The sequence below is a fragment of the Carcharodon carcharias genome, chromosome 26, assembly GCF_017639515.1.
Source record: "Carcharodon carcharias isolate sCarCar2 chromosome 26, sCarCar2.pri, whole genome shotgun sequence".
Lineage (NCBI taxonomy): Eukaryota > Metazoa > Chordata > Chondrichthyes > Lamniformes > Lamnidae > Carcharodon > Carcharodon carcharias.
This window is the reverse complement of record NC_054492.1, coordinates 23,200,306-23,228,053: the sequence shown is the minus strand read 5'-3', so window position 1 is coordinate 23,228,053 and position 27,748 is coordinate 23,200,306. Positions and strand designations below refer to the sequence as shown.

Below are 27,748 nucleotides of genomic sequence, written 5' to 3'. Positions count from 1 at the left end.
TCCTCCACAATGCAGAGCCTACACTGCAACAGTACTTTATTTCAACAATCTCTAGTCCATCTATCAATATGTTTTTGAAATTATTGTCAATCTATTGTTGGTTGATTTCAGTTCTTTTTTTACGTGATCTGATCAGTTTGTCCCTCCCTTCCCAATGCATGTAATTTCTCTTGAAAGTGTGGTAACCAAACTTGCACAAATTATTCCAAGTGCAGTATAACTAAGGAATTATAAATGCTCAGCATAAGCTCTGTGCAGCTATGCATCCCAGAATTTTATTTGCACCTCCGCATTTGAGTTGACATTGTACGTGACAAACCAAAAGTTAGCTCCACACCCTTTCTAATCTGCCATTCACCTCTTTGGAGGGATATTAAAATCAACACAATTCTTTTTTACCTTTACTCTTAGGGAAAAGAGAGTGAACAGGAGCAATGTGGATTCTTCTAAACTAGTGATGATGATATTGTCAGTGAATATATAAGGAAATAGAGGACATACTGAATAACTACTTTGCATCATTCCTTGCAATAGAGGGAGAGATCAGTATGCCAGACATCCCAATGAAACTACCACTGAATCAGGAACAAGGATTCACCAAAATGTTAACAAAGGCAAAATAACAGTAATGAAAAATTTAATGGCACTAAAAAGTGACAAAGCCCCAGATGGGTGAGAACGAAGCCTTAACAATAAATTTCCAAAGCTCTCTTATTTTGGGAACCAATCCATTAGATTGAAAAATTGTGCATGTCACACTGCTTTTAAGAAAGATGAAAGAGGGAAACCCCAAAATTGTAGATCAATTAGCTTATCTGTTGTTGCATAATCACTAGAGTCTTGGTAGAGTGACCAAACACCTTGAAAGTTTTCAGCTGAGAGAGCCAGCATGTATTTGTAAAGGGTAGACCATGCCTGCCAAACTCAATTTAATTTTTTGAGGTGGTTGCTGAAGTAGTGGAAAGGGATTGTCTATGGATGCAATTTATATGGACTTCCAGAAGACATTTGATAAAGACTCTCAGAAGAAACTGTTAACTGAAGTTGAATCTCATGGAATTGAAGGTCCTATGTGGGCTGTGCAAAAGTTGGCCCCTTTAAATAATTGTATGCGCAAAAAAATTTAAAGGGGCTGCACATTTAAATCGATCAGCCATGCACTCTAAAAATAAAATTAGAAGGGTATATTGCTGTCATGAGCAGGTGGAGAAAATAACACTAATGAAATGCAGTCCTTTTTATCTAGAGAATTAGAGTGCAAGGTGGTTGGAAGTCATGCTTTGGCTATACAAAGCCCTGGTTAGACAACATCTGGAGGAGTACTGTGGTCAGTTCAGGGAACCATGTCTTAGGAACATATATATTGACATTGGAGGAAGTGCAGAGGGATTTACCATGATGATACCTGATCTCCAAAGGTTAAGTTGCAAAGAAAGATTACACAAATTTAAGTAAAGTTCCCTGGAATTTAGAAGTTTAGGGGTGATTTGATTAAAGTTTTCAAGATATTAAGGGGAACATATAGGGTAAATAGAAGAAACTATTTCTGCTAATTGGGAGTCTAGAACTAGGAAGAGTAGTGTAAAAATTAGAACCAGACCTTTCAGGAGTGAAATCAGGAAACACTTCTATACACAAAGGGTGGTTGAACTTTGAAACTCTGGTCCACACGTGGCAATTGACGCTGAGGTTGATAGATTTTTGTTAACTAAGGTATTAAGGGATATGGGGGTGGGGGCGAAGGCAGGTATATGGATTAGCTCGCAGTCAACTATGATCTAATTGAATGACAGAGCAGGCTCACAGGAAATAATGGCCTACTCTTGTTCCTATGTCATTTTCTTTTACCCAATATTTAAATTTTAGATTTGTCAACGTCCAATTTCATTTGTCAACTTATTTGCCTAATTGCAATTGATCTAAATCATATTGCAAATTGTTCACTTTATCTTACATTCCCGCTCTTCTCTTTTATTTTAGATTTAAGCTTACAGTTGTTTATACTTATTTAGGCATTTTATGCAGATAAGAACCAAAGGGATCTAAGCTCTTCTAACTGTAGACAGTGCTCCACTGAACGCTGTCCTTAGCCTAACACTGCAGCTCTCACAATTACTAAGTTTCCTTTTTTTAACAAAAAAAATCAACCTTCTGCCCAGTCCTGCATTCAGCCTTCCCTTGACTTTTTGATTTTATTGATATTTCATGTGGCTCCTTGACAATAGTAAGTACTGTTGAATTATTTTCAAGAATTAAAACATTATGGGAAGCAGTGTAAGTTTGATAAAAGGAAACAAAACTCAGATTCTTTGAGACATAGGGCCAGGATCTTCTGGTTGGTGAACGGGGGCGGGAACCACTTGTCAACGCATAAAATGACGCTGGATGACGTCGGGTGGAACTCCCGATATCACCTCGCATCATTTCCGTTTTCAGGTCGGTGGGGGCGCAACCTAGTCAGCTGTGTGCCCGCTGACCCGTCAACGACCTATTGAGGCCATTGTGAAATTAATTAAAATCATTAGTAGACCTGCCCGTCCAACCTTAAGGGAGCCCTGGCAGGCTTAGAAAAAGCATGAAACCTCATCCACGGGAGGGATGAGGTTTCATGAGAGTATTTAAATTTTTCATAAAGGTTTCAGTTAAAGTTATGGACATGTCCCAGGGAAATTTTTCTATCATCTGAGGCAAATAGAGAGATACAGAATTAGAGAGAAAAAGTGTGTGTGAGAGAGAGAGAGAGAAGGAGGCAGAAAAAATCAGTGAGAGAAAAGCAAACAATTAAGGATGGAAGAGAAGTATTTTTTTAATGGTAACAATTCTCAGGAGATGAATGAGTTAATTAAAGTTAATAGAAATTGACAATTATTACAGTGCAAAAGGAGGCTGTTTGGCCCATTTTGTCTGCACTGGCTCTCCGAATGAGCAATTCGCTTAGTGCCATTTTCCTGCCTTCTCCCCATAATCCTGCACATTATCCCTCTGCAGACGTCAGTTTAATTACCTTTTGAATGCCTCGATTAAACCTGCCTCCACTAATCCTCAGGCAGTGCATTCCAGACCTCAACCATTTGCTGAGTGAAAAGGTTTTTGCTTCCTGTGCAAATTACTTTCAATCTGTGCGCTCGTGTTCTCGATCCTTTCATGAGTGGGAACAGTTTTTCCCTATCTACTCAGTCCAGACCCCTCATGATTTTGAATACTTCAATCAAATCTCCTCTCAGCCTTCTCTTCTCCAAGGAAACAGTCCTAACTTCTCCAATCTATCTTCATACTTGAAGTTCCTCATTCCTGGAGCCATTCTCATGAATCTTTTCTGCACTCTCTCCAATGTCTTCACATCCTTCATAAAGTGCAGCACCCAGAACTGAATGCAGTACTCCAACTGAGGCCAAATCAGTATCCTATACAAGTTCAACATAACCGCCTTGCTCTTGTACTCAGTGCCCCTATTTATAAAACCTAGGATACTGTATGCTTTATAAACCGCTCTCTCAACCTGTCCTTCCACCTTCAATGACTTACGCACATGTACACCCAGGTCCCTCTGCTCCTGCACCCCATTTATGAGTTGTACCCTTTATTTTATATTGTGTTGCCATGCTCTTCGTACCAAAATGAATCACTTCACTTTTCTCCACATGAACTTCATCTGCCACCTGTTCACTCATTCCACAAATTTATCTATGTCCTTTTGAAGTTCTACATCATCCTACTTACAGTTCACAATGCTTCCAAGTGTCGTATCATCTGCAAATTTTGAAATTGTGCTCTGTACACCAAGGTCTAGCTCATTAATGTATATCAGGAAAAGTAAGAGTCCAACACTGACCCTGGGGAACTCCAGCACAAACCTTTTTGCAGCTCAAAAAGCATCTGTTAACCACTACTCACTATTTCCTGTTACCTTAAGTCAATTTCGTATCCATTTGCCACTGCCCCTTTTATTCCATGAGCTATAACTATGGTCACAAATCTATTATGTGGCACTGTATCAAATGCTTTTTGGAAGTCTGTGTACCCCACATAAACAGCATTACCCTCATCAACCTTCCCTGTTACCTCTTCAAAAATCTCCAGTAAGCTAGTTAAGCATTAACCTTAAATCCATAGATAAAAACAAAAAAACTGCGGATGCTGGAAATCCAAAACGAAAACAAAAACAGAATTACCTGGAAAAACTCAGCAGGTCTGGCAGCATCGGCGGAGAAGAAAAGAGTTGACGTTTCGAGTCTTCATGACCCTTCGACAGAACTTGAGTTCGAGTCCAAGAAAGAGTTGAAATATAAGCTGGTTTAAGGTGTGTGTGTGGGGGGCGGAGAGAGAGAGAGAGAGGTGGAGTGGGGGTGTGGTTGTAGGGACAAACAAGCAGTGATAGAAGCAGATCATCAAAAGATGTCAACAACAATAATACAAAAGAACACATAGGTGTTAAAGTTAAAGTTGGTGATATTATCTAAACGAATGTGCTAATTAAGAATGGATGGTAGGGCACTCAAGGTATAGCTCTAGTGGGGGTGGGGAGAGCATAAAAGATGTTTTTTTTATATAATGGAAATAGGTGGAAAAAGGAAAATCTATATAATTTATTGGAAAAAAAAGAAAAGGAAGGGGGAAACAGAAAGGGGGTGGGGATGGGGGAGGGAGCTCACGACCTAAAGTTGTTGAATTCAATATTCAGTCCGGATATGAAACAGAAAATACTGTAAGCAAGCACCAGGTCATTCTGCATTTAAACCAGAAAGACGTTGATGTATTAGGCAACAATCTTCATCAAAACTGGCAGCAGCCAATTGACCTGATTCGCCTTTCCAGAATTTTATTTTAAATCTGTGATGGACTGCAATTTACTCATTGTAGATGAAACAGATTATACAATTTAAAGTACCAACAACCCAGGAAAGGATCTTGGAAGCAATGGCAAAAAAAGATAAATTTATCATGTGGGATCAGTAATAAGGTTAGTTTGAAATTTGAAGAAGAATGTATTCCTGAGGATAACGTAAAGTTGGGAAGAACATGAGTTCTTCAGGTCCAAGGACTGTACCTTGCGGCCTCCCCACACACCTAAAAATGGGCACCCACAAAACTTTGTAACCCATGTTATCTTAGCTAAAAACTCTTGGACTAACACATGCAAGCCTTTCACCTGCAGACCCATGTTTGCCTTAATTTTTGCAGCTGGACTCACTGTGAGAGTTCACAATATACTATTAAATATCGACATCACAAAATAAAGCTGGTGTCATCTTGCAACAGAGCTATTGTATGGAATGACAGCATTCTCAATGTGACCTACCTTTGGTGTCAAGGGATATATATTCAACAACATTTTGCCTGTTTTGCGGGCATGAAGTGGTAAAATAATGATTAATTTAACAGAGTCTGGCATCCACCAGAAATGAAGTAGGTCTTGTGTCAAAATTGAAATCAGGATCCTGGGTCCTTTTCAGGCTTGTCGCTTTTGACGCCTGGATCCAACATACCAACCATTCAGAGTAAAAAGGGCATAGCAATTATGAATTTAGCAGAGAGATTCTGCACCTGATTTATATGTGTGTTCAGGCCTCTGCTAAATTAGCCAGGCCTTATCTTAGAAGACTTTCCTGAAATGAGCATGTGTCTCATTTCAGTATTGAAAAGGGGGAATATGCCTATTTCAGCACCTGTTTTCTAGACGTCTTTAATGTGGTCAGAGCTTGCACTGCAGCTTAACTATACTACAGCCTAACCAACAGTTCTCTAAAGGAACTAGTAGGTAAGTTAATGGAGCTTAATGTGGAGCCAGGAGGAACAAAAGTGTTTCCCTTACTTCCAGGTTAATATTATGGGCCATTGGTCCATACATTGGCTTGATCTTCCTGTTTGCCTTACCCCTAGCAGAAATTCGAAGGCGCCAAACTGGTGAGCTGCTTCAGAGCTCAATGGATTTATTCTGTGAAGCCGAGGGATGAATTTAGGACTGTCCTCATTTCTGGTTTGCGAGTCCAATATGCCAACCATTTTTTGCCTGTTATCAGGCTCTTATCAATTCCAGATCCACCAAGCATTGTAAACTGTGAAGAGGACAGTGTAGAACTTCAAAACGACATAGACAAGTTGGTGGAGCGGGCAGATATGTGGCAGATGAAGTTCAATGCAGAGAAGTGTGAGGTGATTCATTTTGGTAGGAAGAACTTGGAGAGACAATGTAAAACAAGGGGTACAAGTTTAAATGGTGTGCAGGAGCAGAGGGAGCTGGGTGTATATGTGTATAAGTCATTAAAGGTGGCAGGACAGGCAGAGAGAGAGCAGTCAATAAAGCATATAGTATCCTAGGCTTTATTAATAGGGGCATAGAGTACAAACATAGAAATATAGAAAATAGGAGCAGGAGTAAGCCATTTGGCCCTTCAAGCCTGCTCCACCATTCAATATGATCATGGCTGATCATCCAACTCAATAGACTGCTCCCACTTTCTCCCCATATCCTTTGATCCCTTTTGCCCCAAGGGCTACATCTAACTCCTTGAAAACATACAATGTTTTGGCTTCAACTATTTTCTGTGGTAGCAAATTCCACAGGCTCACCACTCTCTGGGTGAAGAAATTTCTCCTCACCTCAGTCCTAAATGCTCTATCTCGTATCCTCAGACTGTGACCCCTGGTTCTGGACTCCCCCACCATCGGGAACATCCTTCCTCTATCTACCCTGTCTAGTCCTGTTAGAATTTTGTAGGTTTCTATGAGATCCCCCCTCATTCTTCTGAACTCCAGTGAATATAATCCTAACTGACTCAATTTCTCCTCATATGTCAGTCCCGCCATCCCAGGAATCAGTCTGGTAAACCTTCGCTGCACTCCCTCTATAGCAAGAACATCCTTCCTCAGATAAGGAGACCAAAACTGTACACAATATTCCAAATGTGGTCTCACCAAGGCCTTGTATAATTGCAGCAAGACATCTCTGCTCCTGTACTCGAATCCTCTGGCTATGAAGGCCAACATACTTTTTGCCTTCTTTACCGCCTGCTGCACCTGCATGCTTACCTTCAGCAACTGGTGTACGAGGACACCCAGGTCTCGTTGCACATTCCCCTCTCTCAATTTATATCCATTCAGATAATAACCTGCCTTCCTGTTTTTGCTATCAAAGTGGATAACCTCACATTTATCCACATTATACTGCATCTGCCATGCATTTGCCCACTCACTCAGCTTGCCCAAATCACACTGAAGCATCTCTGCGTCGTCCTCATAGCTCACTTGTCTCACCCAGCTTTGTGTCATCTGCAAATTTGGAGATATTACATTTAGTTCCCTCATCTAAATAATTAATTTATATTGTGAATAGCTGGAGTCCCAGCACCGATCCCTGTAGTACCCCACAAGTCACTGCCTGCCATTCAGAAAAAGGCCCGTTTATTCCTACTCTTTGTTTCCTGTCTGCCAACCAGTTTTCTATCCATCTCAATACACTACCCCCAATCCCATGTGCTTTAATTTTACACGCTAATCTCTTATGTGGGACTTTGTCGAAAGCGTTCTGAAAGTCCAAGTAAACCACATCCACAGGCTCCCCCTCATCAACTCTACTAGTTACATTCTCGAAAAATTCCAGTAGATTTGCCAAGCATGATTTCTCTTTCGTAAATGTATGCTGACTCCGTACGATTCTGCCACTGTTTTCCAAGTGTTCAGCTATTAAATCTTTTATAATGGACTCTAGAATTTTCCCCACTATCAACGTCAGGCTGACTGGTCTATAATTCCCTGTTTTCTCTCTATCCCCCTCTTTAAATAGCGGGGTTACATTAGCTACCCTCCAATCTGTAGGAACTGTTCCAGAGTCTATAAAATCTCAGAAAATGACCACGAATGCATTCACTATTTCTAGGGCTACTTCCTTAAGTACTCTGGGATGTATATTATCAGGCCCTGGGAATTTATCGGCCTTCAATCCCATCAATTTCTCCAACACCATTTCCCTACTAATACTGATTTCTTTCAGTTCCTCCCCCTCACTAAATCCTGTGTTCCCCAACATTTCTGGTATGTTATTTGTGTCCTCCTTTGTGAAGACAGAACCAAAGTATGTATTTAGTTGGTCAGCCATTTCTTTGTTCCCTATTATAAATTCCCCTGTTTCAGACTGTAAGGGACCTACATTTGTCTTCACCAATCTTTTTCTCTTCAGATACTTATAGAAACTTTTACAGTCAGTTTTTATGTTCCCTGCAAGCTTACTGTACTCTATTTTCCCCTTCTTTAACCAGCAGTGCAACTCCACCACCTTTTCCTTCTTGTCTGTCCTTCCTAAATACTGGACATCCCTGGATGTTCAGTTCCCATCCCTGGTCACCCTGCAGCCATGTCTCCGTAATCCCGACTATATCATACCTGTTTACATCTATTTGCGCGTTTAATTTATCCAATTTATTGCGAATGCTCCTCCCGTTAAGGCACAAAGCCTTAAGGCTTGTCTTTTTAACATTACTTGTCCCATTCCCACTATTTTTCACTGAGCCCCTGTTTGATTCTTGCCCTTGATTTATCTGCCTATCACTTTTCTTATTCCCCTTTCTGTCTTTTGTTCTTCTCCTTGATTCCCCCTCCTTTCACTCCTTGCATAGGCTCCCATCCCCCTGCCATTTTAGTTTAAACCGTCCCCAACCACTCAAGCAAATAGTCCCCCTAGGACATCAGTCCCAGTCCTGCCCAGGTGTAACCCGTCCAGTTTGTAACAGTTCCACTTCCCCCAGAACTGGTCCCAACGTCCCAGGAATCTGAAACCACCCCCCCTCACACCATCTCTTCAGCCACGTATTCATCCAATATATCCTGCTATTTCTATTCTGACTAGCATGTGGTACTGGTAGTAATCCTGAGATCACTACCAAGAGCAAGGAGGTTATGCTGAACTAGGGCACTAGTTAGACCTCAGCTGGAGTATTGTGTACAGTTCTGGATGCCACACTTTAGGAAGGATTGGGGATAGTGCAAAAGAGGTTCACAAAAATGGTTCTAGGGATGAGAAATGTCAGTTACTAAAATGGATTAGTAAAGTTGGGACTGTTCTCCATGGAGAGGAGAAGGCTAAGAGAGTTGATAAAATCAAAATCATGAGGGGCTGGGCAGACTAGATAGGGAGAAACTGTCCTCACTTATGGAAGGATCAAGAATGAGAGGGCACAGATTTAAAGTGATTTGTAAAAGAGGCAAATGCGATGTGAGAAAAACATTTTCACACAGCGAATGTTTCAGGTCTGGAATGCACTGCCTGAAAGTGTGGTGGAGGCTGGTTCAATCGAGGCATTCAAGGGGGCATTAGATGATTATTTAAATAGACACAATGTGCAAGGTTACAGGGAAAGGCAGGAGAATGGCACTGAGTTCATTTGGAGAGCTGGTGCAGACACAATGGGCCGAACGGCCTCCTTCTGCACTGTAACAATTCTGTGATTCTTGATAATCCTGCTGTAACTGAGCCTCTCTTTTCTATAACTGACCCAACAATGCTCTTTGTACCAGGCCTTGATAAAGAAACCTTACTACACCATTGTGACATTTTTACTCCTCACAAGTGTAATCAGTTTATGTTAAGTTACACAGTTTTCTACTGTTGACTTCATGCATGCCAGTAACGGGATTAAGATTATCTGCAACACTTCAGTTAGTTTTACAGCAGTTGTATAAAGAATTATACATGTGTTCTATATTACATAGTGAATCATAACAGAGTTAAAATATGGTACAAAAAATATTTACCACCAATACACAGAAAAATAAAAATTGATTTTCCAATTTGGGTGTAATTGCTGGGAAAAGTAAATGGAAAACCGGAATCAAAAAACTAATGCTTTGTCACAGTTTGTGCATTATTCCCAGTAGGAATGTCTTTTAAAAAAGGACCAAATAATGAGAATAAAAGGTAGGTTTTCAATTTACTACCTGCTTGTAAAACCAATGTTGTGGATTATTCATTGTCCATTATAGAAACTGCACAGTTTTTATTTCCATTGATTGGACTTTCACTGGAAGATAGCACAATGGAAATATAGATATAATCCTAGAATGCATGAGCCTGTCCGTATATGGCTCATCTTTACATGTCGGAATTTTCTGATGTCAAATGTTTTGAGCTGCTATCTCAACAAAGCAGATACAGTTAATTGGAGTGTGAAAGGAGTCGGAGAATCCGGAAATACTGGGAGTTTTCTAAAATGATGTTTCCGCTCTATAAATGTCCATAATACATTTGACCCTAATTGAAACAGAAAAGCTAGAGATCATTCATGGCAAGATTTATCAGTCCCAGCTGTTATATATTTACTGAGCTTTCTTTGTTTATCTGTGGACAGAAGCAAAAAAAGTAAAAGCGCTGATTAGACAGAGTGCCTTGAGACAAATTATAGAGGACTCTTTGTTGTCATTTCGTTCCCTGTGATGTGCATTTGGCACAGCTACTCTCAATAATGAATTACTTATAGATACCACAGCTGTTTCAAAGGTTTCAAAGCATTCTATTCAGCACATCCATTTACTAAGGGTGCTGCAACTAAAAAAAAACCATGATAAACTTTCCAGAAAGATTACCTTCAGAAAAGAACTCATAACATCGATAACTATAATAGAAGGGTAAATTAAAAGCACAATACTCTGAGAAGCACAGAGTTGTATAAAGAATAATGCCTCTATTTTTTTCTGTTTTAAGTATTCAGTTGTCTTCCTTGCTCTTTCTTTGGTCATTCTGTGCCACACGATGCCCACAATGAAGAAAGCGCACAGAAAACTTGCAACTGGGTCTCTGCCCATGTTGCATTGTAATTAGTTGCTAGATGGTGTGTGAGTGGGCCCTTGGTGTGAGTTCTTACTTTCTACTCTTGTAAAGGAAATGCCTATCTCTACTGAGCATCATCTTCTTCCTCCATATGAGCTTGGGAACTAACTGTGGAGACTACAAATGTAAAATTTTAACCGATAACTCCATAAATTGCACAGCACATTGATGCTTTAATGTGCCAGGCGAACATATTAATTTCCTCACTAAGTTACATCAAATGGAATTCTATTAAAAGTTAACGCAGAAAACTTACTGTAGTTGATGAACAATGGGACACAGGCTCCAATTAGCAAGTGATAATTTTAGGAATAATATCAGGAAATTCTTCTACACAGAAAAAGTGATCAACATGTGGGATAAACTTCCAGTTGGAGTAATAGAAATAAAAACCTTGGAATCAACAACTCCTTCCATTTATATAATGCTTTTAAAGTAGAAAACTGTCCCACAGATGAATAATCAAGCAAAAATGGATGCCAAACCAAGGAGGAGGGAGATATTAGGAGGGCTGACAAAAACTTGATCAAAGAGGAATCTTTTAAGAAACAATTGGATGTGACAATGGGGCATAGTTAGGGTAGTCCTGAATCGTTGGTTTAAGATGGGCTGAATATCTAGGTAAATTTACCATACTTATCAATGTATCATGCTTTCCTGTTAAGGAGACCAAAACTGTGCACAGTACTCTGGGTTTGGTCCCACCAATGCCCTATGTAATTGTAGGTAGACATTTTTACTGCTAGCCTTTATTAAAAGTGATTGGAATATAATGTACCATTTGCCTTCCTAGTTGCTCATTGCACCTGCATACTAACTTAGTGATTCAAGGATTCACTCAACATGATATCAAGAACCAGCTGAAAGCATTGGATAAAACAAAGGCTGTGGCCCTTGACAACATCTTGGCTGTAGTACTGAAGACTTGTTCTCTAGAACTAGCTGAGTCGCTAGCCAAGCTGTTTCAGTACAGCTACAACACTGGCATCTACCAGACAATGTGAAAAATTGCTCAGGTATGTCCCGTGCACAAAAAGCAGATCCAATCGGGCCAATTAACATCCCATAAGTCTCTCAATTATCAGAAGATGGAAGGTGTCGTTTACGGTACTGTCAAGTGTCGCTTACTCAGCAATAACCAGCTCACCGATTTTTAACAAAATTAATTAACGGGATGTGGGTGTTGCTGGCTAGGCCTGCATTTATTGCCCATTTCTAATTGCCCTTGTTCAGAGGTCATTTAAGAGTCAACCACATTGCTGTGGGTCTGGAGTCACATGTAGGCCAGACCAGGTAAGGATGACAGATTTCCTTTCCTAAAGGAAATTAGTAAACCAGATGGGTATACAGTTTGAATTCCGCCAGGGCCACTTGGCTCCGACAAAAGAGCAGAATTCCAGAAGTGAGGTGAGAGTGACTGCCCTTGACAACAAAGCCGAATTTAACAGAGTGTAACATCATGATCCCTGGTAAAATTGAAGTCAGTGGGAATCAGGAGGAAAACTCTCCACTGGCTGGAGTCATACCTCCACAAAGGAACATGGTTGTGATTGTTGGAGACCAGTCATCTCAGCCCCAGAGGACAACACTGCAGGAGTTCCTTAGTGTTGTGCCCCTTGGCCAAGCGTTTTCCGTTGCTGCTTCATCAATGACCTTCCCTCCAACATAGGGGAGAATTTTCTCCCCATCGGCTGGGGGGGGTTGGTGGTGGTGTTGGACGGGAGTGGGTGTGGACAGGCACGCAGCCAATCGCTGCACGCGATCGGCTGCGCACTGTCATTTTATGTGGCCGGGCCAATTTAGACCCGCCCAGCGTGTCGCGCATCCGGAAGCGCTGAGCGCTCCCTCTGTGGGCGGGGGCAGTAGGCTGAGTTGGGGCCTGCGCTCTTTCGCACATGCGTGCCAAAGAGCACAGAAATCTCCCTGAGGCACAAGGGATGAAGTTTCATGATAAATGCGAAGGCCACCTGGGCTCTTTGCCTGCCCGCCAACCTTAAGGTTGGACAGGCAGCTCAGTTAATTACTATAATTGATATTTAAATGGTCTTAATAGGTCTTTGACAGTTCAACGGGCGCGCAGCTGACTCCAGTGCGTGCCCACTGAACTGAGGATCTCAGTGATGTGCGGTGACGTTAGGACTCACGCCCGATGTCACCGCGTGTCATTTTACATGTTGGCAAGCGGGGCCCGTCCCCCCGCACCGATCCAAAGATTCTGGCCATAAGTTCAGAAGTGGGGATGTTTGTTGATGATTGCACAATGTTCAGTGCCAATCGCAATTCCTCAGACATTCAAGCAGTCCTTGCCCACCTGCAGCAAGACCAGGACAACATTTAGGCTTAGCCTGACATTGGCAAGTAACATTCGTGTCATGCAAGTGCCAGGCAATGACCATCTCCAACAAGAGAGAATCTAACCATCTCCCATGACATTCAATTGCATTATCATAACTTAATTTCCTACCATCAACATCCTGTGAATTACCATTGACCAGAAACTGAAGTGGACCACCCATATAAATACTGTGGCTACAAGAGCAGTTTGGCGGCTGGGAATTTGGAGCGAGCAACTCAATTCCTGACTTCACAAGGCCTCCCCGCCCATCTACAATGCACAAGTCAGAAGTGTGATTGAATCCTCTCCACTTGCTTAGGTGACTGGAGCTCCAACAACACTCAAGAGGTGTGATACCATCCAGGGCAAAGGTCCATCTTAAATATTGCTCCCTCCACCACTGGCACACAGCAGCACCAGTGTGTGCCATCTAACAAGATGAACTGCCACAACTTGCTAAGCCTCGACAACATCTTCCAAACCTGTGAACTTCATCACATAGAAGGACAAGGGCAACAGATGCATGGGAACATCTGCGAGTTTCCCTCCAAGCCACACACCATCCTGTCATCGTTCCTTCACTATCACCGTCACTTGGTGAGAAACCTGGAAATCCTTTCCCAACAGCACTGTAGATGTACGTGCACCAGAAGGACTGCAGCGGTTCAAGAAGCCAGCTCACCACCAATTTCTCAAGGATGACTGGGATGAGCAACAAATGCTGGCCTTGCCAGCAATGTTGACATCCCATGAATGAATTAAAAAAAGGACATGCAGGTCCCTCTGAATACTTACAATTCCCAGTATCATTAAATACTAAAATAAAATTCTGCTTTTCTATTTTTCCTATAGAAGTGGATAAATTCACACAAAACAAACAGTATATTTAATTTTACCAACCCCTCATACTGTCAAAAACTGCAAAAGCACATCTACGAATATAATATTTAACATAAGACTGGGATTGAAATACTTCCTTTCCAGCTGTTTGCAACCTGGAGTCCCCTGACTAGGCTTTTACCCTGTTAGCTTCAGACTGATTGATTTCTCATTACAAATACGGCAAAAATATAAGTAAATTTCTAGAACAAAGGGAATTAAAAACTGGCGTTTCTCATAACTGATCAGTCATTTACTGGATTTAAAATTGTATTTGTGCACACAAATATGATCAAATATGTCTATACTTTAATTACTGGAAATTGATGTGTCCATAAAGCAATCAGGGATGCCTCTGAGCAGAATGACATTAATTGCTCTACAATCATCATGCTTTATCATGTTAAACCATTCTTGTTCCAAAAGAACTACCTTTAGACCCACACTGATAACTATAGCATACAAGACTGGGATTTTTTTTTGTTTGTACTCTGCAGAAATAGGTAGCAATAGCTGATTTTAGCCACAGTCATTGCAATCAGAAGGAAAGAGTCAAACAACTAATCTATCATAGGTGAAAAAAGCTTTTTGTCACATTCTGCAAAAGACGTAAAATGGGAAAGAAAAAGAGTAAATGGATTTTACTTGGACAATAACGTTCAATAATCTGCTAGGCCTTTAAGATGACCAATTTAATTCTTCAATTTATCACTAAGCAACACAAATATGCTGACATTTTTGAGCATTTATATAAATATAAATATATAAATATGATAACTGAAAGGGCCCAAAGATTGGCATTTCTGAAGTGCGATCTTGCTATCTTAATGCAACAGTCATCAATACATGTACTATCCCTTCAGAATAGAAAAGTTAACCATCTACAATGCAATTCAAGGTGTAAGTTAAAGAGGAGAATGTTAGAGATATAAAAATGTAGGCAAATGTAAAGTGAACATTAATGGACACTGCCTCCTACTTTTATTGGTCAGGTTAAATCTGCAAAGAGACAATTACTTTAAAGCCCAAAATGTGTTTTGTGTACCAGTCATCTCAAATGAAGTCTACCACAAAAGAAGTCATATTGTACTTAGTCTGAACCTATTGTTAAAAAACTAGATATAAAGAGACAGAATGAATAAAGGGCTTCATCAAGCAAGGAACTTTCCATTTAGCAAATTAAGAGACTCGCTTCAACTGTCATCCTTGAAAGGAAACTTCAAATAGCCAGTAGGGTGACCATTAGAGGACAATTCCATGCTTCAGAGATGTCACAATGTGTCTGCAGGCAAAAATATAACTAAATCCAAAAAGATAATAATCTATTAAAGCAGCCTTATTCTTGTGGACCTATGTGCAAACAAACAGACTTAGCTTTTAATAAAGTAATTTCAAATATAAAATGTATTTATTTTGTTTAAGCTCAGCTTGTGAACCCAGCTTTTCTAAGCAAAAATTAAAATTAAAAAAAATGTTCAGCCATTGATGTAAATGGCTGATTCCAGTGGCGATTTCCTTAAGTAATGGAAAATGTTTTTTTTTGAACTGCCATATTATCTTCATCTCCTCTAAAGTATTGCTTAGATTTGATGGAGGGAATTGTTTAGCATATTAGAGGAAGGGCGAAAGTGTTTTTCAATCTTTCTTAGGATAAGAGTGTCATTGGCAAAGCCAACATTTCTTCCCAATCCCTAATTGCCCTTGAGAAGGTGGTGGTGAGCTGCCTTCTTGAACTGCAGCAGTCCATATGGTGTAGGTACACCCACAGTGCTGTTAGGGAGGGAGTTCCAGGACTTTGATCCAATGACAGTGAACAAACGGCGATATCGTTCAAAGCCAGGATGATGTATGGCTTGGAGGGGAACTTGCAGGTGGTGATACATAGGAATATAGGACTTAGGAGCAGGAGTAGGCTATTCAGCCCTTCGAGCCTGCTCCACCATTCAATAAGATCATAGTTGATCTGGTTTTGTCTCAACTCCACTTTGCCATCTGCCCTGATAATCCTTGACTCCCTTGTCTAACAAAAACCTGTAACTCTGCCTTGAGTAAATTCAACGACCCAGCTTCCATTGCTTTCAGGGAAGAGAATTCCACGTACTAATGACCCTTTGAGAGAAAATCTCCTTCTTAAATGGTAGACCTCTTATTCTTAAACTGTGCCCCTTGGCTCTAGTCTCCCCCACATGGAGTTGTTTATTACTTCTTCAAAAAACTCTAATAAATTGGTATCCACCCTATCAAATCCCCTCAGGATCTTACATGTTTCAATAAGATCACCTCTTATTCTTCTGAACTCCAATGGGTACAGGCCCAATCTATCCAGACTTTCTTCTTAAGATAAGCCCCTCATCCCAGGAATGACTTGAGTGAACCTTCTCTGAACTGCTCTAATGCAATTATATATTTTTTCAAATGAGACCAAAACTATATACAGTATTCCAGATGTTGTCTTACCAGGCCCTGTACAGTTGCAGTAAAACTTCTCTCCTTTTATATTTCATTCCCCTTGCAATAAATGGCAACATTCCATTTGCCTTCCTAATCACTTGCTGGACCTGCATGCTAACTTTTTGTGATGCATGTATGAGGACACCGATATTCCTCTGTAACAATGAATTCTGCAGTCTCTCTCCATTTAAATAACATACTGCTTTTCTATTCTTCCTGCCAAAGTAGACAAGTTCATATTTTCTCACATATCTACAAAACTTTTGTCCACTCACGTAACCTGTCTGTATCCCTTTGCAGACTCTCTACCTCTTTTTGACAGCTTACTTTCCTATCTATCTTGGTGTAATTGGCAAATTTAGCTACCATACACTTGGTCCCTTCATCCAAATCATTGATGTTGATTATAAATTGTTGAGGCCCCTGAACTGATCACTGTGGCACTCCACTTGTCCCAGCTTGCCAACCTGAAAAAGACCCATTTATCCCTACTGTCTGCTTCCTGTTAGCCAACTAATCCTTTATCCATGCCAATATGTTACCCTCTTCCCCCATGTAATCTTATTTTGTGTAGTAACCTTTGATGTGCCACCTTATCAAATGCCTTTTGGAAATCCAAGTACATGACATTTACAGGCTCCTCTTTATCCATTTTGTTTATTACTTCTTCAAAAAACTCTAATAAATTAGTTAAACACAATTTCCTTTTCACAAACCCATGTTGACTCTACGCGGTCAAATTATGATTTTCCAAGTATCCTGCCATGACCTCCTCCATAATGGACTCTAGCAGTTTTTAAATGACAGATGTTAGGCTAACTGGCCTGTAGTTTCCTGCTTCCTGCCCCCCTCTTTTCTTTAGCTATTTTCGAATCCACTGAGACCCTTCCATAACTTAAGGAATTTTGGAGGATTATAACTAATGTATCCATTATCTCTGCAGCTACTCCTTTTAAGACCCTAGGATAGAAACAGTCTGGTCCTAGGGACTAGTCAGCCTTTAGGTCTAATAATTTCCCTAGCATCTTTTTCCTGGTGATGGTGATTGTTTTAAGTTCCTCCTTCCCATTCATCTTTTGATTTTCAAGTACCTTTGGGAAGTTTTCTAAGTCTTCTGCAGTGAAGATGGACACAAAATACCTGTTCAAAGCCTCCGCCATTTCCTTGTTTTCCAAAATCAATTCCCCGAATTCACTGTCTACAGGACTAACACTAGCTTTAGTTATTCTTTTCTTATGTATGAATTTGTAGAAACTCTTATCTGCTTTTTTATTACTAGCTAGCTTTCTCTCATACACTCCTTTCTCCCTCTTTTTTTTTTTAGACATTGTTTGTTGGTTCTTAAAATTTGACCAGTCCTCTGCTCTACCACTGACGTTTGCAGATTTGTACAGTGTTTCTTTCAATTCGATGACGCATCCTTCTCGAAGAGTCTCTCTTTCACACTGGGATAAATCTTTGCTGAGAGTTATTAAATATCTCCTTAAAAGTCTGTCGCTCCATCTTGACTGTCTTATCTTTTAGCCTAGTTTCCCAATTCACTTTCGCTAGGTCTGCTTTTATACCTTTACAATTACCTTTATTCAGGTTTAAAATACTAGTCTTAGACTCACACTTCTCCCATTTAAACTGAACTTAAAATTCTATCATGTTATGATCGTTGTCGCCTAGAGGTTCCTTTGCTTTGAGGTTATTGACTAATCCTGTCTCAATGCTCATTATCACGTCCAGAACAGCCTGTTCCTGGGGTGGCTCTGGAACTTACTGCTCTAAGCAATTGTCCTGAATACACTTCATGAACTTGTGTTCCATGCTACCTCTGCCAATCTGATTCACCCAATCTACATGTAGATTAAAGTCACCCATGATTATTGGTGTTTATTTTTGGATTATTGGATTATTTTTCTTACATGCCCCATTTATTTCTTCCTATGTATCCTGCCCTGTTACTGTTAGGGGGCCTATTGACTACTCCCACAAGTGACCTCTTACCGTTACTATTTCTTATCTCTCTACCCAAACTGATTCTACGTCTTGCTCTTTTGAATCAAGAACTACATTACTGTTCTAATGACATCCCTAATTAACAGAGCTACCCCACCACCTTTTCCTAGTTTCCTGTCTTTTAGAAATGTCAAATACCCTTCAGTATTTAGGTCCAAGTCCTGGTCACCCTGCAACCATGTCTCCGTAATGACTGTCAGGTCAAACATATTTATTTATATCTGTGCTAACAATTCATCGATTTTTTTTTTCATGAATGTTGCATGCATCCAGATACAGAGCCTTTAACTTTGTCTTTTTCCCATTTTTGCTCTCTCCGGCTTTATCCCTTCCTGCCATACTCCGGTTATCATTATCCAAATTGCTGCTTTGCTCTATTACCTCAATGTTTCCCTTTGATTTACTCCATCTTCTCTCATATGATCCCTTCCCCCTACTATTTAGTTTAAGGCCCTCTCTACCACTCAGAACAAGTTTAGGGGAGGTGAGTTCCTGTCAAGGGTGCTTTCCCCAATGAGGTGGGCAACCAATTTGGCTCATTTCGAGTCTTGTTAAGGATACTGACAGGAGGTCGACTGGATTTTCCAATTGGTCTCCAGTTTCCTGATGCAGCAGGGTTCAGATCAACTACCCTGCCCACCTGCCTGGGTGCAGGTGCAGGCAAAGGCCACCTGTAGAGGGATTTCATCGTCTCATCCATTCCCCCCCCGCCCCCCCCAAAAAACATTTGTGGCAGTTCCATGTTGAATGAAGCACCTTCTCAATTATGTACCCTTTACTCCAGCTTGCTGATCCACTGAAGCTGGAAGGCTTTTTGTTGGTCCTGCTGCCCTTAATTGAGCAGGGAACCTGTTTTCTTGTCAATTGGAGGGACAGCTCTGTGAAAATTCGAGGTCAGTGGTTGTTCCCATGGGGGTGGGTTTAAGACCCAGAAACAGTTCCGGCTCTGATATCTGCCCCCAAAATGAAAATTCAACCCAAGGTGTCTGCTTCTTCTTTTACTTGTTTTGGGCTGCTGTGGTTGTTAGCCATTTGCAAATTGCATTGGGTGGTCAAGGGGCCAGAATTTTTTTTTCCCTTTTCAAATGCTGGCCACCCCATTTACCAGTATAAAACGGACAATTGGCAGTTGAAAATCGCACTTGCGATTTCCACAGTATTAATTATTTCACATTATGGGTTAGGTTTTAACACGGAGCTCATGAGGAGACAAAGGGTGCTTTTACACAAAGGAGGAGAGAAAATTGGGGGGCAACTCACTCATGGCTAACACCTTGCACCTTCTGCGTATGGTTACAGCAGTCATTACTCCACTCCTAGTTGCCTTGTGTGAGACATACACGATGTGAAAATTAAATTTTAAAAATGGTTATAAATAAAAGCACTAAAGCTGTACCTGGATTACTAATTTGTAAATGAGTTGCGAATTGATTTGCAACCCATTGTAAATCAATGCTTCATGTAACTGCTTAACATTTGGCAAGTGATATAAGATGCATATAAATGTTTTTATGATCAGTTACCTTCTTTGCGATGTTTTCTTGTTTTGTTTGATTCTTGGACTATCCTCTTGATTAGAATATTTTTTTGTTCTTTCATAGTGTACTTGTTGAATGATTATTTTATCAAATCAATCTAAAAGTGAACTTCCAAATGTGCTTTTCAGATGGAAAGTGTAGTATCTATTCAACCAAAGTATAGTGTTGCCAATTCTAGTTGAAGTGAGAGTGACTGCCCTTGACAACAAGGCAGCATTTGACTGACTATGGCATCAAGGAGCCCTAGCAAAACTGGAGTCAATGGGAATCAGGGGCAAAATTCTCCGCTGGTTGGAGTCGTACCTAGCACAGAGGAAGATGGTTGTGGTTGTTGGAGGTCAGTCATCTCAACTCCAGGACATCACTGTAGGAGTTCCTCAGGGTAGTCTCCTGGGCCCAACCATCCTCAGCTGCTTCATCAATGACCTTCCATCATAAGGTCAGAAGTGGGGATGTTCGCTGATGATTGCACAATATTCAGCACCATCCGTGACTCCTCAGATACTGAAGCAGTCCATGTCCAATTGCAGCAAGACCAGGACAATATCCAGGCTTGGGCTGACAAGTAACATTTGTGCCACACAAGTGGCAGGCAATGGCCATCTCCGACAAGAGAGAATCCAACCGTTGCCCTTTGATTTTCAATAGCATTAGCATCACTGAATCCCCCACTATCAAAATTCTGGGTGTTACCATTGACCAGAAACTGAACTGGACTAGCCTTATACTGTGGCTACAAGAGCAGGTCAGAGGCTTGGAATTGTGTGACGAGTAACTCACCTCCTGACTCCCCAAAGCCTGTCCACCATCTACAAGGTACAAGTCAGGAGTGTGATGGAATACTCCCCACTTGCTTGGATGAGCACAGCTCCCACAATACTCAAGAAGCTGGACAAAGCACCCCACTTATTTGGCACCCCTTCCACAAACATTCACTCCCTCCATCACCGATGCAGAGCAGCAGCAGTGTACCATCTACAAGATGCACTGCAGGAATTCACCAGGGCTCCTTAGACAGCACCTTCCAAACCCGTGACCACTACCATCTAGTAGGATAAGGGCTGCAGATAAATGGGAACACCACGGGAAATTACCTTCCAAGTCACTCACCATCCTGGCTTGGAAATATATCGCCATTCATTCACTGTCACTGAGCCAAAATCCTGGTCCTCCCTCCCTTACAGCACTGTGAGTATATCTACAGCACATGGACTGCAGTGGTTCAAGAAGGCAACTCAACACCACCTTCTCAAGGGCAACTAGGGATAGGCAATAAATGCTGACCCAGCCGGTGAAGCCCACATCCCATGAATGAATTTTTTTAAAAAAGAATTCACAGCTCAGAAGGAGGCCAAATGACCTATCACACCTGCACTGACCTTGGACTTCATCTGAAGCCAGTCACTCTCATACCCTTTCCTTACCATTACTCAAATCCCTTTTTTTTCCAATATGTATTCATAGTGGTATTGTCACTGGACTAGTATTCCAGAGACTCAGGGGCTCAAATTCCACCATGGCAGATGGTGATATTTGAATCCAATATCTGGAATTAAGAGTCTGTTGATGACCATGAAACCATTGCCGATTGTCGTAAAAACTCATCTGGTTCGCTAATGTCCTTCAGGGAAGGAAATCTACCGTCCTTGCCTAGTCTGACCTACATATGACTCCAGACTCGCAGCAATATGGTTGACTCTTAACTGCCCTCTGAACGAAGGCAATTAGGGATTGCAATCCTGCAGCAAGTAATTCACCTCCTGACTCTCCAAAGCCTGTCCACCATCTACAGGGCACAAGTCAGGAGCGTGATGGAATACTCTCCACTTGGCTGGATGAGTGCAGCTCCAACAACTCAAGAAACTTGACAGCATCCAGGACAAAGCAGCCCGCTTGATTAACGCCCCGTCCACAAACATTCACTCTCTCCACCACCCACGAAGTGGCAGCAGTGTGTTCCATCTGCAAGATGCGCTGCAGGAACTTACCAAGGCTCCTTAGCCAGCACCTTCCAAAGCCATGACCATCGAGAAGGACAAGGGCAACAGACATATGGGAACACCACCACCTGGAAGTTCCCCTCCAAGCCGCTCACCATTCTGACTTGGAAATATATCACTGTTCTTTCACTGTCCCTGGGTCAAAATCCTGGAACTCCATCCCTAACAGCACAGTGGGTGTACCTACACCATATGGGCTGCAATGGTTCAAGAGGGCAGCTCATCACCACCTTCTCAAGGCAATTAAAGATGGGCAATAAATGCTGGCCTAGTCAGTGACGCCGACATTTCATGTAAGAATAAAAAGATGATGTTTATGAATTTATGCTTCGTGTATGGAAGTCAGCAGACCTGCAGGATTTCCTGTGCATGAATTCCCAATAACTGCTCCCTTCTAAAACTATATTACATTTTTTTATTCTGCAGCATTTTTAACTTCTGTGAGATCATGTTGTAGCGAAATATATGTAATCAACTAATGAACTTCCTCCAACTGAACATCAGGAAATACACACAAAAACAAAAATTGCTGGAAAAACTCAGCAGGTCTGACCGCATCTGTGGAGAGAAAGACAGAGTTAACGTTTCGAGTCCGTATGACTCTTCTGCAGAACTAAAAAGAAGCAATTTTTGTTTTTGTTTCATATTTCCAGCATCCGCAGTATTTAGCTTTTATCAGAAAGTGCACAACCATTGTTTTTGTTTCCCAACATGATTTTTTCTTCTTTGCCTTGGGTGGCATCCTGCTACCCAGCCACTCAGTATGGCTTAATTTTCTGTTTGATCTCACTCTTAACTTCAAACCCCATGTCTTTTCCTTTTCCAAGGCTACTTAATTCCGCATCAGCAAGTTAACCTGCCTCCACCTTTACCTCAGACCATCCACCACCAAAATCTTTACTCACGCTCCTATTAACTCTGGATGCTGTTGGGGAAATATTCAACTTTGGTGGGGGCACAAATGGGTGGAAGTGGACTGGCAAAACTGGGCAGGGTGTATAGTTGGCAGCTCATCAGCCATGGAAAGTTTTCTACTTCACCAAAGTTGAATTTAGCCTCAATTTCTCAAATGTCCTCCTTAAGTCTCAAATCCTTCCATGAATTACAACTGGTGTAAAATGCAGCAGCTTCCATCTTTTCATGCAACAAGCCCCACTTGTCCATGACCACCATCCCCTCTGATCTACATTGGCGACCAATCCCCTGAAAGATACCACGGGATTTTTTACATTGAAACTGCTATATAAATTCAACGTCTCCGACTTACCCCACGTGGATTTCAACTGAAATTGCACCCCTCATGTTTCGAACCCACCCAGGATTACAGGTATCTCCGGGACATAAAACGTTTCTCGGACTGCTGTTCCCGTCACATTCTGAAATCCACACTCAGTGCCATGCGCCGCCATATGAACACACTCGACCTCTCCCTCCAGCAGCACCGCCGTACCCTTTTTCAAAGCTGCGCGTGCCCCCAGTTTCATTTTATCCTTCGGCTCATCCGACGCCTCAACAAGAAACTTTTTCTCTTTCTCTCAAGTGCTAAGGAACGCAAGCTCCAACAACTCATCGACACCAACACCCATCTAGGACCCTCCACCCCTGCCTGTCCCTCCATCCCCACCCTTTCTTCCAATCCCAACCCCAGCCGTGTATTCACTATACCCCCTGACCTTCCCCTCTCCGATGCTGAACATTCAGTGCTCAGCAAAGGACTTAGTTTCATACCCTTACGCCCTCACCTCAGTGGATTTCGGGCTCGGCATGATACTGAACTCTTCTTCCGCCGTCTTCGTCTCCGGGCTCACTTCTTTGGGCAGGAGTCCTCTCCCCATTCAACGGATCCTTTTACCCATCTCCAATATTCTCCCTCCACCTGGACCCCTCCCTCTGGATTCTTACCTTCTCTCGATCTTTTCATTGAGAACTGTCGGCGCGACATTAGTCGTCTCAATTTCTCTGCTCCTCTCACCCATTCTAACCTGTCTCTCTCTGAACTAACTGCACTCCATTCTCTCAGGTCCAACCCTGACATTGTCATCAAACCCGCTGACAAGGGTGGTGCTGTTGTTGTCTGGCGCACTGACCTCTACCTCGCGGAGGCTGAGCGTCAACTCGTAGACACTTCCTCCTACCTCTCCCTGGACCATGACCCCAAAACTGAACATCAAGCCACTGTTTCCAGGACTGTCACTGACCTCATCTCCTCTGGGGATCTCCCTCCCACAGCTTCCAACCTGATAGCTGCCCAACCTCGGACGGCCCGCTTCTATCTCCTACCCAAAATCCACAAACAGAACTGCCCCAGTAGACCGATCGTCTCAGCTTGCTCCTGCCCCACAGAACTCATTTCTCGTTATCTTGACTCCCTTCTCTCTCCCCTTGTCCAGTCCCTTCCCACCTACATCCGTGATTCCTCTGACACCTTACGTCACATCAACAATTTCCAGTTCCCTGGCCCCAACCGCTTCCTCTTCACCATGGACGTCCAATCCCTCTACACCTCCATCCCCCACCAGGATGGTCTGAGGGCCCTTAGCTTCTTCCTCGAACAGAGGCCCGAACAATCCCCATCCACCACTACTCTCCTCCGTCTGGCTGAACTTGTTTTCACGCTGAACAATTTCTCCTTCAACTCCTCTCACTTCCTCCAAATAAAAGGTGTGGCTATGGGTACCCGCATGGGCCCCAGCTATGCCTGTCTCTTTATGGGGTATGTGGAACATTCCTTGTTGCAGTCCTACTCCGGCCCCCTTCCACAACTCTTTCTCCAGTACATCGATGATTACTTCGGTGCCGCTTCATGCTCTCGTCGGGACTTGGAAAAATTTATTAATTTTGCTTCCAATCTCCACCCTTCCATCATTTTCACGTGGTCCATCTCTGACACTTCCCTTCCCTTCCTTGACCTCTCTGTCTCAATCTCTGGTGATAGACTGTCCACCAATATCCATTACAAACCCACCGACTCCCACAGCTATCTTGACTACAGCTCCTCACACCCCGCTTCCTGTAAGGACTCCATCCCATTCTCTCAGTTCCTTCGCTTCCGTCGCATCTGTTCCAATGATGCTGCCTTCAAAAACAGTTCCTCTGACATGTCCTCCTTCTTCCTTAACCGAGGTTTTCCACCCACGGTCGTTGACAGGGCCCTCAACCGTGTCCGGCCCATCTCCCGCGCATCCGCCCTCACGCCTTCTCCTCCCTCCCAGAAACATGATAGGGTCCCCCTTGTCCTCACTTATCACCCCACCAGCCTCCGCATTCAAAGGATCATCCTCCGCCATTTCCGCCAAATCCAGCATGATGCCACCACCAAACACATCTTCCCTTTACCCCCCCTTATCGGCATTCCGTAGGGATCGATCCCTCTGGGACACCCTGGTCCACTCCTCCATCACCCCCTACTCGTCAACCCCCTCCTATGGCACCACTCCATGCCCACGCAAAAGATGCAACACCTGCCCCTTCACTTCCTCTCTCCTCACCGTCCAAGGACCCAAACACTCCTTTCAAGTGAAGCAGCATTTCACTTGCATTTCCCCCAACTTAGTCTACTGCATTCGTTGCTCCCAATGTGGTCTCCTCTACATTGGAGAGACCAAACGTAAACTGGGCGACCGCTTTGCAGAACACCTGCGGTCTGTCCGCAAGAATGACCCAAACCTCCCTGTTGCTTGCCATTTTAACACTCCACCCTGCTCTCTTGCCCACATGTCTGTCCTTGGCTTGCTGCATTGTTCCAGTGAAGCCCAACGCAAACTGGAGGAACAACACCTCATCTTCCGACTAGGCACTTTACAGCCTTCCGGACTGAATATTGAATTCAACAACTTTAGGTCGTGAGCTCCCTCCCCCATCCCCACCCCCTTTCTGTTTCCCCCTTCCTTTTTTTTCCAATAAATTATAAAGATTTTCCTTTTCCCACCTATTTCCATTATAAAAATAAATAAATAAAAAAAAAAACACCCCCACTAGAGCTATACCTTGAGTGCCCTACCATCCATTCTTAATTAGCACATTCGTTTAGATAATATCACCAACTTTAACACCTATGTGTTCTATTGTACTATTGTCGTTGACATCTTTTGATGATCTGCTGCTATCACTGCTTGTTTGTCCCTACAACCACACCCCCCCCCCTCCACCTCTCTCTCTCTCTATCTCTCCGCCCCCCCACACACACACCTTAAACCAGCTTATATTTCAACTCTTTCTTGGACTCGAACTCAAGTTCTGTCGAAGGGTCATGAGGACTTGAAACGTCAACTCTTTTCTTCTCTGCCGATGCTGCCAGACCTGCTGAGTTTTTCCAGGTAATTCTGCTTTTGTGTTATATAAATTCAAGTTGCTGTACTAAAAGCAGTGTGGGTGAAGGCACCAGAGGTAGTTTCATTGCTGGTCCTTCTGACCGGAAGGTATGTGATATAGAGAAATTTAAGGATATAAATAAAAAAGGAGAGAAAATAATCTCCAAAACTTATAATTCTTAAGAGGATGAATGAAAGGGCACTAGTGAGATATTATTTTGTTTTGGTTTAAGCAATTTAATTAATTTTTACTATGAAGAGGATGTAAAATGTTATTTAGATCAATTTGAATCTGGTGTCTCATTTAAACAGTTCAAATATGTGCCTTGTGGTCACTAATCCATGTAGCGATGTCATCTGCATAATGGAAGCTAATTATATTTCATACATATAAAGCAGTAGCTCTCTGAAGCATTTTCATCCACATTGACAAAAGTCAAACATAGTAATTCTATTTTCTCCTTTTGTAAATCCCTGCAATGGAATAGTAACTCACATTAAAATGTCAAAGGTTCTGCTAAAAAAAAGTCATGCAGTCGAACCTTTTTGTCTTGAACTCATCAGGTCAGACAAAAGAATACCAAATTTCAAAGGAAATTGCAATTTATACTGCATGAGAAAAGGGTGATTGGTTGGTGGGTGGAGTCTGATTGGTCAAAGTGTTGCCATGGAGAATGCACCAGGGAACAGTTGTCTTGCATTCTTTTAATTGTAAGAGGTGTGATGTCTAAACATGTTCTTTCTGCTTGCAGAGGACAGGGCCCTGTGTATGAACTATGCAGTTTCAAAAGCAGGCATAAGTGAGCCACATTGTGAGCCTGACTGATAATCTTAAATTGGTTGTCAGTATAATTCTTAGCACAGTTAGGATTGTTCAGTAAGTGCTGTCCAATCATGGAATCACATCTAATGTTGGACACTACGTTCTAAGTTTTGCAAGCACATGCTGGTTTATTATGGTCAGTATTCTACCTGTTCCAAACAGTGCTAACAACCAATTTAAAATTATCAGTAAGGCAATGTGGCTCATTTATGCTAGGTAGAAGCTACATATTCATATACAGGGCCCTGTCTTCTGCAAGCAGAAAGAACATGAATGAGCATTGCACCTTTTTCAATTTCACAAAAGCTTGTGGCTAACTGTTCCATTGTGCATTCTCGTTGGCAATGCTTTGACCAATCAGAGTCCACTTGCCAATCAATCAGCACCCTTTCCATCTGCAGTATAAATTGTTGTTCCCTTTGATGTATGGTATTCTTGACTGTCCCAGTGCGTGAAAGATGAAAAGCTTCGAAAGCATGTCTCTTTTTCCAGCAATACTCAAGTTCTGTACTACCAAGCGGCTATATTAAAAGTTGTTATTGTTTAAGAATTAAACTGATATTCTATAATTATCAGAACTTGCCACAGA

General features: G+C 42.1%; 1 protein-coding gene across 2 annotated transcripts in view; it reads left to right on the top strand.

Moving 5' to 3' along the window:
* The window catches only part of megf11 (multiple EGF-like-domains 11), a 354,743-nt gene that overhangs the window by 8,273 nt on the left and 318,722 nt on the right, over window positions 1-27,748 (top strand). The gene's annotated exons all lie outside the window — the stretch shown is intronic.